Genomic DNA, 15,379 nt, shown 5'->3' with positions numbered 1-15,379 from the left:
TGGAACTAGTGAAAATCAGCTTGTCAAGATTTCTTGAAATAAACTGTGATATTTAGGACTTTTGAGATAAAAGTGATCTTGAAATTAGCTTAAAAACCTCTTCAAATGTAAAAAAACAAGTCCCTATATCTGGCTGAAATGGTACTTGTTAGGCAGTTGTGTCTTATATTAAGTGTAATGAGATATTTTGACTAGAAATGAGACAAATATACTTGGTAAGACTTTGATTTTTTTTCCAGTGTATCTCCTTGTTTGCCTTCTGTGGCCTTAAATAAAAGCTCTGATCGTCACAAAGCTGTGAATAACAGCCTCGGCTGCTCTCCTCTCTGCGTATAAACCCTCACTAGATGGCAGTGCCCTTCTATGTAAATCACTTCTAATTCCCGTCTGCGCTTCCTGTTTGAAGAGACGAATCAATGAGCATTTAAGCAACTTTTCTGCTCCTTCTTCCTCTTCTTCTCGCCTTCATCATCGCCTCCTCTTGGGTTAAATCCTGAGAAAGTGAAACTGATGATGCTCGTTTGCAGCACTCTGCTGGCCATCATTTATCAAAGCTCCGGCTTCCACACTGGAAAAAAATGGCCCTCCAAAAATAAGTAAAAAAAAACAACAAATAAAAGACATTTTTACTTGAAATAAGCAAAAAAATCTGCCAATGGAACTAGTGAAAATCGGCTTGTCAAGATTTCTTGAAATAAGATGTGATATTTAGGACTTTTGAGTTAATAGTGATCTTGAAATTAGCTTAAAAACCTCTTCAAATGTAAAAAAAAAGCTTGTTTCATATGATATGTGACTCAAAACAATTTGTTTTCAAGACTTTTTCATTTAACAAGATATTCCAGATGTATTGTATTAAAACAATTCCCTATATCTGGCTGAAATGGTACTTGTTAGGCAGTTGTGTCTGATATCAAGTGTAATGAGATACTCAATGAGACAAATATACTTGGTAAGATTTAGATTTTTTCCAGTGTGAAGCTCTGCTTTTTGATGCTAAAATAAAACATCCGACTCCAGCGATTCTCATTTGAGTTCACATTTCTTTTAGTTTCCGTTTTAATCCTCCCTAACATTTAAAGTTGATGTGCTTTAAACACGCAGGGGGTGGGCTAATCACTCTTATCACCATCTCCATTATACTTAATTGATTTAATGCATAGTGCCAGATTTTTTTTTTCCCCGTCTGCCTCATTTTGACAAATGAGTGTCAGAGGCCAGCGGCTCTCAGCAGCTGGGTGTGTTCCTACCAAAACCAACCGTGGAAAGCAAGGACAGCGCCTGCAGCACTCAGTGTCCTTTAATTGCCATTTACATAGTAGGCTAATCATTATTTTTTTAACGTTCCCTATTACCCACTGCCGCCGTTATCGCCCCCTCAGCTGAAACAATAAGCTGTTTGTCAGAAGTGACGCTCCGATGGTCGGGTCACCGATGGAGGAAATGATGCGAGAGGAAGAGGAAACGGGAACGCCGACAATTTAGATTTCTTTTAGGGAAAAGGGGGATTAAAAAAACGCCCTCACAGAGCAGCTGGTTCGCTTTTAGTTTTAACAGTGTGTGTAATGTGAAAAAACAGCAGAAAAAAACATTAAACCTTTCAATTTAAAGTGATTTAAACTGTTTCTGATGGAAATCTGAGGCTCCAAACTCAACCAGGAGGCGAGGAACGAGCAGGGATGCTGCACTGGAAAAGAATCAAAGTCTTACCAAGTATATTTGTCTCATTTCTAGTCAAAATATCTCATTACACTTAATATAAGACACAACTGCCTAACAAGTACAATTTCAGCCAGATATAGGGACTTGTTTGAAGACAATACATCTGGAATATCTTGTTAAATGAAAAAGTCTTGAAAACAAATTGTTTTGAGTCACATATCATATGAAACAAGCTTTTTTTGACATTTGAAGAGGTTTTTAAGCTAATTTCAAGATCACTTTTATCTCAAAAGTCCCAAATATCACATCTTATTTAAAGAAATCTTGACAAGCCGATTTTCACTAGTTCCATTGGCAGATTTTTTTGCTTATTTCAACGAAAAACGTCTTTTATTTGTTGTTTTTTTACTTATTTTTGGAGGGGCATTTTTGCCAGTGTGTTAAACCTGAGAAAGGAAGCTTCACTGAGACAAAAAGCTTGTTTTAAACACTTTTTAGGCTTTTAAACAACATCTCTTGGTGCTTTCTGTTGTTCACGTTATTCTGTTAAACCGGTGTTGGAACAAGTCGGTGATAATTCTGATGGAAATGATCAAATTTTGACATGTTTTAAGGATCTTTTTCTCTGTCTTTTGACAGTTTTCACCGCTTTACTTGAGAGCAGCTGGTCCAAAATCAAACTGTGACCTGAGCTCCAATCACTCAGCTTTCAAATGACCCCAAATGATGACATAATTAAGCAATAAGGCGAGTTTATAGATGGAAAATAATATCTGATTATAGCTTTGCAGGTGTGGATAAAGGCGTAAAGATGGGACATTCCGCTCACTTTAAACCTTTCTTCTTTCTTCTTGTCAGTCCTGCAGCTTAATGAGCTGAACTTTTAACAGGTTGATTTACATATTCCACGTTACATTATCGACTCGCCCACTCAGCTGCAGTGTTTGTGACCATCCCGAGTCGTCATGACGACACTGTCCCTGAAAACACTGAGCTTTACTCATCGAGTGCGTGGATAAACACTTCAGGTTTGAGCAACTCCTTAAAGCTCGACATCACTGTGGGCTAACAGAGCTCTAAATGCTTGATACTGGTTATGTACTGGTGTTAAATTGGGCAACTGGTGGAGTTTCTACTTAACTCTAAGCCCAAACCGGACCTGACCTGAGTTTTAAGTTTCTCAGGGCGGGTAGTAACGAGTTACATTTACTTTAGTAAAACATTACACTTCTAGGAGTAGTTTTAAATCACTATTCTTTTTACTTTTACTTGAGTAGATTTGTGCAGCAGAAACTGTCCTCTTACTCCGCTACATTAGGCTACAATGAGCTGGTTACTTCTCTTCTTACCTCTTTGGTATTCTACGCCTCATTTTAATGTTTTATTCTGACAGAGAGAGAGACTTCTGCCAAAGGCTCTACCACCTGACTGTTTCACCAATCAGACGTAGCCGTGCAGTCTGGTCACGTGACCAGTAGTCGGACTACTTTTTTCAGTAACGAGTAGTATAACGCAACTACTATTTCAAAACTAGTAGTCAGATTGAAGTTACTTATCTAAAACATAGTGCGTTACTATTTCTGCATTTCGGGTGAATGTATACCCCATAGCAACCGTCGACGGCCGTCCTTTATTCTCCTGTAACGGCATGTTATAGTGACCATACAAAAGCTAACATGTTATTTCTGAATGTTACTTACAAGCCCAATACATATATTTGACTTGTCAACATATATTCATGATTATAACCATACATTTGTATTGTATTGTATTGTAGTAAAAGTGATCTGTCCCACTAAAATGTGAAACACCAGCGATATCATTTGTTACATTTTACTCACTTTCCCTAATCATCTTAAATAAATACACCAATCTAAACCACAGTTTTCATCAGTGCCTGTCACAGACGATAGTTGATAGGTTTAGCTATTCGTGCTAACTTTAAAACATATAGCCTACGTTTCATGCAGTGCTATGGAGAGGGCTAGCTAGCTGTTTATCTTACCTGGTCCCAATTGATGACTCAAAGATGACTTGTTAACGTCTTTGTACTGTATTACATCTTCTAGTACCTATATACGATATCTGAATGAGTGTACCGGTGTTTATCTATATGTATACTTCGTCAGTTGTAGCTTTGGGTAATCCAGTAACAGCTGCAGTTGTAGGCGACTAGCATACAAACATTTCTGCAAAGCGACGGGTCTGACGATCAATCAGGTTTGTTTAAACTTTTATTGGTCAACGGGTGGATACAGCAAGATAAACGTGACATTTTTCGGTCAAAAACTTGACTGTCATACTGGCTTGGGCCCATAATTATCAGCAGGTTACGTGATATGACCGTCCGTTTGTCTGCATCGCTGCGAGTGAATGACTGTGATGAGGGGGGGGTATTATGTATTACTTTTTTACGTAAGAGGTTTTTTTATATTTTAAGTAAAGTCAAGAAAGACTGTCTTGTTTATTTTTTATTTAAAAAACATGTAAGCCTATTTCAAGAAAAAGTTTGCAAATGTCAGTTTCATTTTTGATGTTCCGGTTGAAATACATGTCAATAAAGTGAGTATTGGCAGAACTGGTAGTCATTTTCATGTTATAGGGGCGGGGGATCAGCCTCTGCTGAAAGTAACTAAAAGTAATCTAACTTAGTTACTTTTAAAAGCAAGTAGTCAGTAACTTAACTAAGTTACTTTTTAAAGAAGTAGTCAGTAGTCGGATTACTGTTTCAAAGTAACTATGGCAACACTGCACGTGACCATACTCAATCTCAGCGGCGGGACGGGTTAGCTTTACAGTTTACAGTCGTAGCAAACAAACAAAGAAACAGATGAAATATGTCAGAATCAACGGTGGGAAATGAAGACACAGACGAGGCCTCATACTGAAAGCATGTTTACCTTACAAAGAGTGAGAAACAGCAGCTACATTATGTGTCTTCTGTGTCAACCAAAACAAATGCACATTTCAGCAGAAACTCAACATCTAACTTGAGGAGGGGCATTTTTTCTGGTGTAGACTTTACTTAATTTGTTTAAATAAATATAACTTAAAACTTAGATGTAATTAAGTAAATGTTACTTAATATCTTCAAAACTGTTTTATGGTAAGTAAAATTTACTTGATATTGCAGCATTAAATTAACTTACAAAGGGTTTTTTAAGTAAATCTTATGAGTTGATTTTTTTCAGTGTGTGTTGTGCAACCCAAACAAACGAGATTTCCTCTGTGCCGGATGGTAAGTTTGTATTTAAACTTTCTGAACTGTTTGACTCCCACTTTGACGAACCGAGCCCTGTGCCAGAGCCCCGGTTTATCTGCCCCTCCACGCTCCACAGAGTAATAATGACAAATCGGCCAATGTTTGCCAATGATTAGTAGAGATTGTTTCAGCTCACTTGTAAAAGCCATGTTTAAGAGCTATATTTATTGTTCCATTTGCACATTTTGCGAGTGTGTTTGAGAGAGGACTAATCGTTATTAATTAGGGTCATTGTTCTTGTTCTTGTGTGTGTGTGTGTGTGTGTGTGCGCGTGAGTTCTGCTGTTTGTTCATCTGTCTGCATGTGCATATGTCTAAGTTTGTGTGTGTGTGTGTGTTGCCTGAAGCCACACTCAGCAAGCTGTGACAAAGGTCCATTACCTTGTCTGATCACAACGGCCTGTGATCTATTAGCATCATCTAAAAGCTACATTAGGATGAAGTGGAGACACTCATAAACGGAGCGCTCTGATCAGGCCTTTTAATGGGTTCGCTGGTTTTACATGGAACCCTCTCTGGCTTATTCCCCCCGGTTTGTAGGTTAATGCATTTTCAAGTACCCACCAGACAACACTCAAATGACAATGAGGCGTATTCATCAGCTATTCAATCTGAAAGGAGTGAGGATCCACCAGTGAATTCAGATGGAAGTGAGCAGCAGCTGTCGTTCTGACGGAGTTATTAATTCTTTCTGTGCTGATGTGCAGCGGCTGTTTGCATGTAAACATCTCTGTCAACATCTCTCATTCATACATTTCACATCAGTGTCCAGAGGTGGGTAGTAACGAGTTACATTTACTTGAGTAAGTTTTTGAAAACATTATACTTCTAGGAGTAGTTTTAAATCACTATACCTTTTACTTTTACTTGAGTAGATTTGTGCAGCAGAAACTGTCCTCTTACTCCGCTACATTAGGCTACAATGAGCTGGTTACTTCTCTTCTTACCTCTCTGGTATTCTATGCCTCATTTTAATGTTTTATTCTGACAGAGAGAGAGACTTCTGCCAAAGGCTCTACCACCTGACTGTGTTCCACCAATCAGACGTAGCCGTGCAGTCTGGTCACGTGACCGGACTCAGCGGCGGGACGGGTTAGCTTTACAGTTTACAGTCGTAGCAAACAAACAAAGAAACAGATGAAAAATGTCAGAATCAACGGTGGGAAATGAAGACGCAGACGAGGCCTCATACTGAAAGCATGTTTACCTTACAAAGAGTGAGAAACAGCAGCTACATTATGTGTCTTCTGTGTCAACCAAAACAAACGCACATTTCAGCAGAAACTCAACATCTAACTTGAGGAAACATGTAGCGGTAAGTTTCCTAAATTCATTTTTTCCCTCATGGACAGATGAATGTTTGTTTTTTAGGTTTTATATGGGTTACATATGTTTTGAACATTTCCTAAGTCTCTTTTATTTTTTTTATTGAAGTTCTTGAATGTACCTGGATTATTTTAATTTAAGCTATTTTGTAATTAATTAATACATTTTAATTTATTTTATCAATTGGATGAACTCTAATTTGCCTAAAGGTGATTATTTAGTAATTTTGTCTGTCTGATTGAATGCTTGTGTTAACAAATAAATCAGACGTTACTCAACAGTTACTCAGTACTTGAGTAGTTTTTTCACCAAGAACTTTTTTACTGAAGTAATTATTTGAATGACTACTTTTTACTTTTACTTGAGTCATATTATTCTGAAGTAACAGTACTTTTACTTGAGTACATTTTTTGGCTACTCTACCCACCTCTGTCAGTGTTTCACCACCTTTTAGTTCACGACACAAACCTCTCACGACTGGGTTTTACGGCAAAATTAGCACGTTTAAAGCTGAATTCAGCTTTTCCCAGCGTCGCAGGTTCATCATCAGCGATCTGTGAGCTAAAACTCCACCTCCTGGGGAACAGGCGTGTTATTAAGGATGACTTTCCACAGCCTCCCTGATAACCACAGCCTCTCTGAGGCAGTCAGAGGTGAGCTCAGCCCCACACAGCAGACATGTGAATAAACCGCCTGCTGTCTTAAAGACAGGTTGAATAGAATGAAATAAAATGAGCTCAGTCTTGTCTTTATGTCCACAAGTTGTTGTGTTTACGCTGAGAAACCTGCAACTGCTGCAGTCTTTAGATGTGGGATCAAATGGGCGAGTTATTAACCGAACATGCATGTGTCTGGATGATGGGAAGAAGCCGGAGAAACCGGGATTAGAACCAGGAGTCCAGCCGCCACACCGCCCCAAAACTGAGGGGTAAAGATATTTTCAAGATCACAAAACTACAGAGATGGGACCAAGTCACACATGTGCAAGTCTCAAGTAAGTCTCGAGTCTTAGCTTTCAAGTCTCAAGTATGTCTCAAGTCTTAGCTTTCAAGTCTCAAGTAAGTCCCAAGTCTTAGCTTTCAAGTCTCAAGTAAGTCCCAAGTCTTAGCTTTCAAGTCTCAAGTAAGTCTCAAGTCTTAGCTTTCAAGTCTCAAGTAAGTCCCAAGTCTTAGCTTTCAAGTCTCAAGTAAGTCTCAAGTCTTAGCTTTCAAGTCTCAAGTAAGTCCCAAGTCTTAGTTTTCAAGTCTCAAGTCATAGCTTTCAAGTCTCAAGTAAGTCCCAAGTCTTAGCTTTCAAGTCTCAAGTAAGTCCCAAGTCTTAGCTTTCAAGTCTCAAGTAAGTCTCAAGTCTTAGCTTTCAAGTCTCAAGTAAGTCTCAAGTATGTCCCAAGTCTTAGCTTTCAAGTCTCAAGTAAGTCCCAAGTCTTAGCGTTCAAGTCTCAAGTAAGTCTCAAGTCTTAGCTTTTTAGTCTCAAGTAAGTCTCAAGTCTTAGCTTTTTAGTCTCAAGTAAGTCCCAAGTCTTAGCATTCAAGTCTCAAGTAAGTCTCAAGTCTTAGCTTTTTAGTCTCAAGTAAGTCTCAAGTCTTAGCTTTCAAGTCTCAAGTAAGTCTCAAGTCTTAGCTTTCAAGTCTCAAGTAAGTCCCAAGTCTTAGCTTTCTATTCTCAAGTAAGTCCCAAGTCTTAGCTTTCAAGTCTCAAGTAAGTCCCAAGTCTTAGCTTTCAAGTCTCAAGTAAGTCTCAAGTCTTAGCTTTCAAGTCTCAAGTAAGTCCCAAGTCTTAGCTTTCAAGTCTCAAGTAAGTCTCAAGTCTTAGCTTTCAAGTCTCAAGTAAGTCTCAAGTCTCAGCTTTCAAGTCTCAAGTAAGTCCAAAGTCTTAGCTTTCAAGTCTCAAGTAAGTCCCAAGTCTTAGCTTTCAAGTCTCAAGTAAATCCCAAGTCTTAGCTTTCAAGTCTCAAGTAAGTCCCAAGTCTTAGCTTTCAAGTCTCAAGTAAGTCCCAAGTATTAGCTTTCAAGTCTCAAGTAAGTCTCAAGTCTTAGCTTTCAAGTCTCAAGTAAGTCCCAAGTCTTAGCTTTCAAGTCTCAAGTAAGTCCCAAGTCTTAGCTTTCAAGTCTCAAGTAAATCCCAAGTCTTAGCTTTCAAGTCTCAAGTAAGTCCCAAGTCTTAGCTTTCAAGGCTCAAGTAAGTCCCAAGTCTTAGCTTTCAAGTCTCAAGTAAGTCTCAAGTCTTAGCTTTCAAGTCTCAAGTAAGTCCCAAGTCTTAGCTTTCAAGTCCCAAGTAAGTCCCAAGTAATTTTTTCTTGGGCAGGTCAAGTCAAAGTCAAGTCACCTTATTATTGCAATTTTACCTGCAGAATCTGATCTTAATAAAGTGAAAATACAAGATATAAGCAGTGTCTAAATTGGCTTTTGTAAAGTGGGGGAGCCCTTCACTCGCAGTGGTCAATGTCGCGAAACATTTCTACTATGTGAATACACTGCTACTAACACACCATTAATTCACATTATGTGTTCTTTATCTCATATGCACATATCACAACAATAACATAACTTTAAAGGTGCACCGTGTAATATTTTTAGCAGTTTCTTTCCAGAATTCATGCTGCCCTTTCACAATTTTTACCTTTTTCACAAATACTTACCACCACCATCAGATTCTAAGTATTTATTATGACTGGGAAAATTGCACTTTTCATACATGAAAAAATGAATCTTCTCCGTGTCTACCATTTTGAATTTCTAGAAATAGACATTTTTAGCAGCTGGGCCTGCACTTACTCCTTTGCTGCTCCTGACAGTGGTACTGTTAAATGCATACAATATGATGGTTACCAATTCTAAACACAGGTTTTAGGAATTTATAATCCAATGTATTAAATATGGCTGTTTTTTTTTTTTTTCCAAAATAACCTCAACATACCCACTGAAAAAGTCCCTCAGTGTCCGCTTCATTGTCAGAGTTACAGCGTCTGAACAGAAAAATCAAGTTAAATACCAATGTATGTGGGGGTGGTCCACTATGCACTGGCTCACAAACTTGAATGTAGTTAAAATCAACATGAGCTACAGTACAGAATGAAAAAGAATTGAGCTACCTAAAGACATTGTGGCACTGAATCCATCTGATGTTACTAACAAGCGAAGCAAAAAAAAAAGTCTTTCAAAAGCCTACCCTACCAACACTGCCATTTACCCCTTTACCATGTGTGCTAAAGTAGGCTACCACTCATCCTTTCCATTGGAATAGCTAATTTGTAACGAATAACGAAGTTTAGCTCTGCGCATACTGTGCACAGTGCTGTAATTCACCTAAACTTGCTTTCATTTTCAGCGTAATTATTGACAAACCTTCCTGACAATTGTAATATTTTTTAGAAGACTTGAAAAATGAATTTAATCACATTAAAAAAAAATATTATTTTTTAAATATGAACACTGGAGTAGGTGGAGCGGATCTCCGTTTGCCGGTCCGTCCGAAGTGAGGAGGCGGAGCTGCGCTCCGGAGCGCTCTGCCCCAATTTAAACCCTGGATAAAAGAAACTGTCAGTAAACATCATTGGCCAATGTGTCCAACCCGTCCACCCCATAGCATGTCAAGCTAACGTTAGCTGACAACCGACTAGGCTATCAGGATAATATTAGCTTATTTGACAAGCACTTACTGGTCAGAATGGATCTTCAAATGACGAACAAAGTTCGAAGTTATGCTAGATGCTTAAAGCTGCCGTCGGCAGGTTTTCAAAATTCCGAGTCTAAAGTCGGAAAATTTGAACTGATACAACTTTCAGGTCCCTCCCCCAACCTCTACCAAGCTCCAAACCGCCCCCGAAACCCCTCCCCCTCTGTGGACGAGGTTGTGCACGTGAGTTCACACCAGTGTGCGCGCACACAAGCTGTGGGCAGACTCATGCTCAGCATGAGCCCCCCTAACGTGATTGGTTAAAAACAGCCGGGAGCGCTCGATTTTTGCAAGCATGATTACAGGCTTTAGAGGGAGCTACAGAATTCGGGATTTTTCCTAAACAGCCTATTTAATATTCTACTTCCAGAATCGCATGACAGTTCAAGCTAATATGACAAAAAAAAGTTGCAGACGGCACCTTTAACACTCAAGTCATACAAGTCATCGTGTCTCAAGTCAAGTCAAGTGCCGAGTCTTTAACTTCCAAGTCGAGTCTCAAGTCTTTTATTTTTTGTCAAGTCACAAGTCATCAAAACAGCAACTCGAGTCGACTTGAGTCCCCATCTCTGCAAAACTATTGAAGAGATAGATAGATACTTTATTGATCCTGAAGGAAATTCAAGCATCCAGTAGTAAGACATAATAAAGCAACAAAAATGTTTATACAATTATAAACAATTTAAAAACAATCTAAAAATGAAAAAAAAACAGTTTAAAAATATAAAGTGACCAGTTGTACAGCCTGATTCAATTTTCAATTCAATTAATTTTTATTTATATAGTGCCAAATACAACAAATGTAATCTCAAGGCACTTAAATAATAAAGTCCAATTCAAGCCAATTGGAATTCAATTCATTGTAATCATAATTATTTATAAAATAATCCATAGAGCCAATTCAAAAACAATTTCCTAGCTAAGGAAACCAACAGATTGCACCGAAACTGGCCACAGGAACAAAAGAGTTTTTGAGTCTGTTGGTGGAGCATGATTGTACTTGTAAATGTAAATGTATTTTATTTATACAGCCCTTTACAGACAATCCTTACGGTGTACCAAAGTGCTTTACAGAAGGTAATAGATAAAGAGAAGAATAAGTAAAAACAAAGGAACAGTGAAAGCAATAAAATACAACAAAATGAAATAAGATTAAAGTGTCATCATGCTACTGGGTTTTAAAAGCCATCCTAAATAAGTAGGTTTTTAGCCTAGATTTGAAGAGGCCCAGGTCAGAAATAAGACGCAGCTGGACGGGGAGCTTATTCCAGAGCCTGGGGGCAGCGACATGATTGAGACAGCAGACTAGATTAGACTTTATAGTTACTTTAAAGAGAGATATTATGAAAGAAAAAACACTTTCCTGTGCTTGAGAGTGTATTGTTTTTGTGGGTTTGTGCAGTGACTACCGACTCAAAAACCCTACCTTCACAGAGGTAGGAACTTTCAGCTGTTATATGGTTAGTTAGGAGTTCTGCTTTTTCCTTTTTGTTATTGAACGCACCGTTTCAGAGTTAAGGGCCGTGTATACTCTCGCAGCAGTGTGTCGCAGTGAGCTTGTCGCAGGTATGACACAGTTATTTTTGATTTATGCCCAATTTTGAAGCGCGGTCTGCGCTATGTTAATTTCACGCCACAACGCAAGAGGGACAATCACGAACAAGCTAGGATTGTGGGTGTGGTGGGTGGCGTGTTTCTCTTCCGGTTACGGAGGTCATTCAACAACAATGGCGACTGGACGAATGCGCACTTTGATTGAGATGCAGCTGATCGATCTAGAAATAGAAGAATTATTGCTACTATTGGAGCTGGATGGGGAGGCGAAAGAATCGTCACGGTTAGCACGGTTAGCGTCACCATTAGCTGGTTAGCAAACCGGAATTACGCATAGTGTAGAGCGGATGTAGAGTTGACCAATCAGAGGCCTCCTTTCTCTCCTCCCTGCGACGATATCTGCGGCACTGTCTGCGGTCAGTTACAATTTTGGGGAGGTGCACCAGCGTGTCTGCGGAAGGGGGGGGGGGCGCATATCTGCGTTAACTGCGACACACACGCAGACAACCTGGTTTCCGACCATAAACAGGCCTTTAGGCTGTGTTCGAAACCGCATACTACATACTGCATACTGATCGATCAGACAGTATGCAGAGCGTTTACCCACAATGCATTTCGCTCCTGCCCGAGCCAAAATCAGCCGGCCTGAAGCTGATTTCCCTTAAGCTCTAAACTCTGTAAATATGTAACTTTAGCAACATTTGAAACATTTTCAGGCGAAAAAGTAGTCGTTTAGATCCCCAACGTGTTAAAACCTGACAAAATACCGGCTATTTACAGTTTTGTTCCCACGAATTCGGTGCTACTAAAGCTAGCCGCAGTGAGCAACAAACTTCCGGTTATTTTCACAAAATAAAATACCCGTTGCCTTTTATCATAGGGAAAGCCATTACGATACAATTGGTGCTTTTATTTTGAAAACAGGAAGTGAACCTACCCTCGTTGTAGCTAGCTTGAAACTACCGTTTTGACAGGAAATGACGATCGGCGACGTCACGTTACGTTGCATCTTGGATAGTTTGAGTATGAGTAGTAACCTCATGATGAATACCCAACATTTCGGAGAATCTAGTGTGCATCCGGGAACTTCTCGCTTACTCAAACTCACATACTAACTCAAAAAGTTAGTATGAGTAGTAGGAGAAGTAGAAGTATGTGGTTTCAAACACAGCCTTAGACTCATGAACCTTGGTGGTAAATCATCCGTCAAAGCATCAGCATCTAAAACTTGGAACAAAGAGGAATGGAGCATCAGGGTTTACATGGATCAGTACCAACCGCCTGTGGTCGAGATAAAATTAGATCTAAGTATTTCAGAATAGTACTGCCAGTCTTTACTTTTCCATCAGTTTGGTGTGTGGCAGTGGGAGCTCTCAGGCTGGGTACTGCATGCTTTCTCATACAGATACCTGAAGGGGTGCAGCTGCTATGAACAGAGCTGTGAAATCATGGTGACAAAGGGAGCTTTTATACAAGATATTTCAATGAAACCCCCCAAAAATACATCAACTTGTGCATAAAGGGAAGATTTAAGGTAAACACATGAAACTTGTGCTAAAGAAAAAAAAAATGGACCAGACTCAGTGAATAATTCCCTATAATCCCTATAATATAGATCGGTGAGCAGTGCTGACCAACATGTCATTGGGGTCATCAGGTAGGAACCTCCTTTCATCAGTGTTTCGTCTAGTTGGGTCCACGACACCTCCAGGAGGCTAGAGAGTGATTTCTGGCGTCCCAGAGTCACCCCCTAAATGCCAGCCAACACTGCTCCTCACACCACAACAACCATCTTTTTTTCTCCACAGCCACAAGCTACCATAGCCTCTCACCAACTGCACACCAGTCACAGCGGGGTGGGGATGCAAACACTGGTTTGGGTAGGGGGTAATGAAAGTATAGAGCGTGCCAGAGGTGGAGGCAGGACAAGACACACTAGCAGATTCAGCAGACAAACTCACCTAAACAGTCCTATAATCACTAAAAATGCCAGCAAAAACAAAGCCATACCACTCACTCAAGGCCAACTCATCCAAAATGGCCGCCTGGTTTCAAAAGGCTAACATGGGCTGTGTTCGAAACCGCATACTTCTACTACTCAATACTCATATTAACTTTTTGAGTTGGTATGCGAGTTTGAGTAAGCGAGAAGTTCCCGGATGCATACTAGATTCTCTGAAATGTTGGGTATGCATCATGAGGTTACTACTCATACTCAAACTACCCAAGATGCAACGTAACGTGACGTCGCCGATCGTCATTTCCTGTCAAAACGGTAGTTTCAAGCTAGCTACAACGAGAGTAGGTTCACTTCCTGTTTTCAAAACAAAAGCACCAATTGTATCCTAATAGCTTTCCCTATGATAAAAGGCAATGGGTATTTTACTTTGTGAAAATAACCGGAAGTGCGTTGCTCACTGCGGCTAGCTTTAGTAGCGCCGAATTCGTGGGAACAAAATTGTAAATAGTCGGTATTTTGTCAGTTTTTCAACATGTTGGGGATCTAAACGACTACTTTCTCGCCTGAAAATGTTTCAAATGTTGCTAAAGTTCACAGAGTTTAGAGCTTAAGAGAAATCAGCTTCAGGCCGACTGATTTCGGGCTCGGGCAGGAGCGAAATGCATTGTGGGTAAACGCTCGGCATGCTGTCTGATCGATGAGTATGTAGTATGGAAGTATGTAGTATGCTTCGAACACAGCCATGGGCCACACCATCCACTTAAATATCTTGAAATTCTTCTTTGCTTCTTCCTAAAGTCTGTTTACCCTAAGTGCTCCCCCTGCTGGGCCCCCAGCTGCTATTGCTTCTTCTAATCCAAATCCATTGACTGGACTTTACTGCCTCATCTGACACTTCCTTCATTGTTTTCCTCACACTCTGTCCACTTACACCCAGATCCCTCAACAATGAGACAACAGACTTTGCAACAAATCCTCTACATCCTACTTCCACTGGACAGATTCTAACTTTCCATCCTCGCTGTTCTGCTTCTGCCCCCAACTCCACATATCTAAGCTTTTTCCTTCCATATGCTTCTGCTACTAATTCCTCCCAAGGAACAGTCAGCTCTATGAAATAGACGCTCATTCTACTCTGCGACCACAAGACTATATCAGGCCTTAGATTTGTAGAGGCTATCTCCTGGGGAACAACAAGCTTATCTCCTAAATCTATCTTATACAAGATATTTCAATGAACCCCCCCAAAAAATACATCAACTTGTGCATAAAGGGAAGAATCTAAATGTGTCCTTTACAGTTATTCCTTCAGAGATGCTTCCTGTAAAATGATTGAACATCTTTACACTTCCTGTTATCTTTACATTTTTCTTTCCTCCATGCTCCCTTTCTGCTCGCTTAGTAAAGATTTAGTTTAGTTGTCATCTGCCTGTCTTCCAGCTGCTTCTTGCAGATTGCGTTGAAGCTCCTATCTTTATCAGGTCTCCTTTGCATATTCACCTTCTTCAAAGGTTTTATTGTTATTTATGGAGCTTCAGACCTGAATGTAAATGAGACCCACAGACTAATGCATGAGCTTTGACGAACATAAAAGAAATTATGAGAGAATAGCGCTGTAATCAATAGAGTGGGCTTGAAACACGATGGAATACATTTACAACAGTACAATAATTAGTACACTGATCTCATATCTGCGCCCTCAAATCCATTAATTATTTCTGCATCATTTCTGAGATCTTTTTCAAACTATAATGGTCGGACGAGTCTTCAGATGAGAGATGAGATGAGTTCAGTTGTGAGGTGCGTAAACAGTTGTGTTTTTGATATGCAGAGCGGGAGCATTGAGGCCCGCTCGTGTTATAAGGCTCACAGCAGCAGCCTTATTATGTGGGAAATTATAATATCCCACCTTCACAGTCCTGAAAGATCAGGCTTTGAGCT

The sequence above is a fragment of the Odontesthes bonariensis genome, chromosome 18 (genome assembly GCF_027942865.1).
Source record: "Odontesthes bonariensis isolate fOdoBon6 chromosome 18, fOdoBon6.hap1, whole genome shotgun sequence".
In the NCBI taxonomy this organism is placed as follows: domain Eukaryota; kingdom Metazoa; phylum Chordata; class Actinopteri; order Atheriniformes; family Atherinopsidae; genus Odontesthes; species Odontesthes bonariensis.
This window is presented reverse-complemented; position numbering follows the sequence as displayed.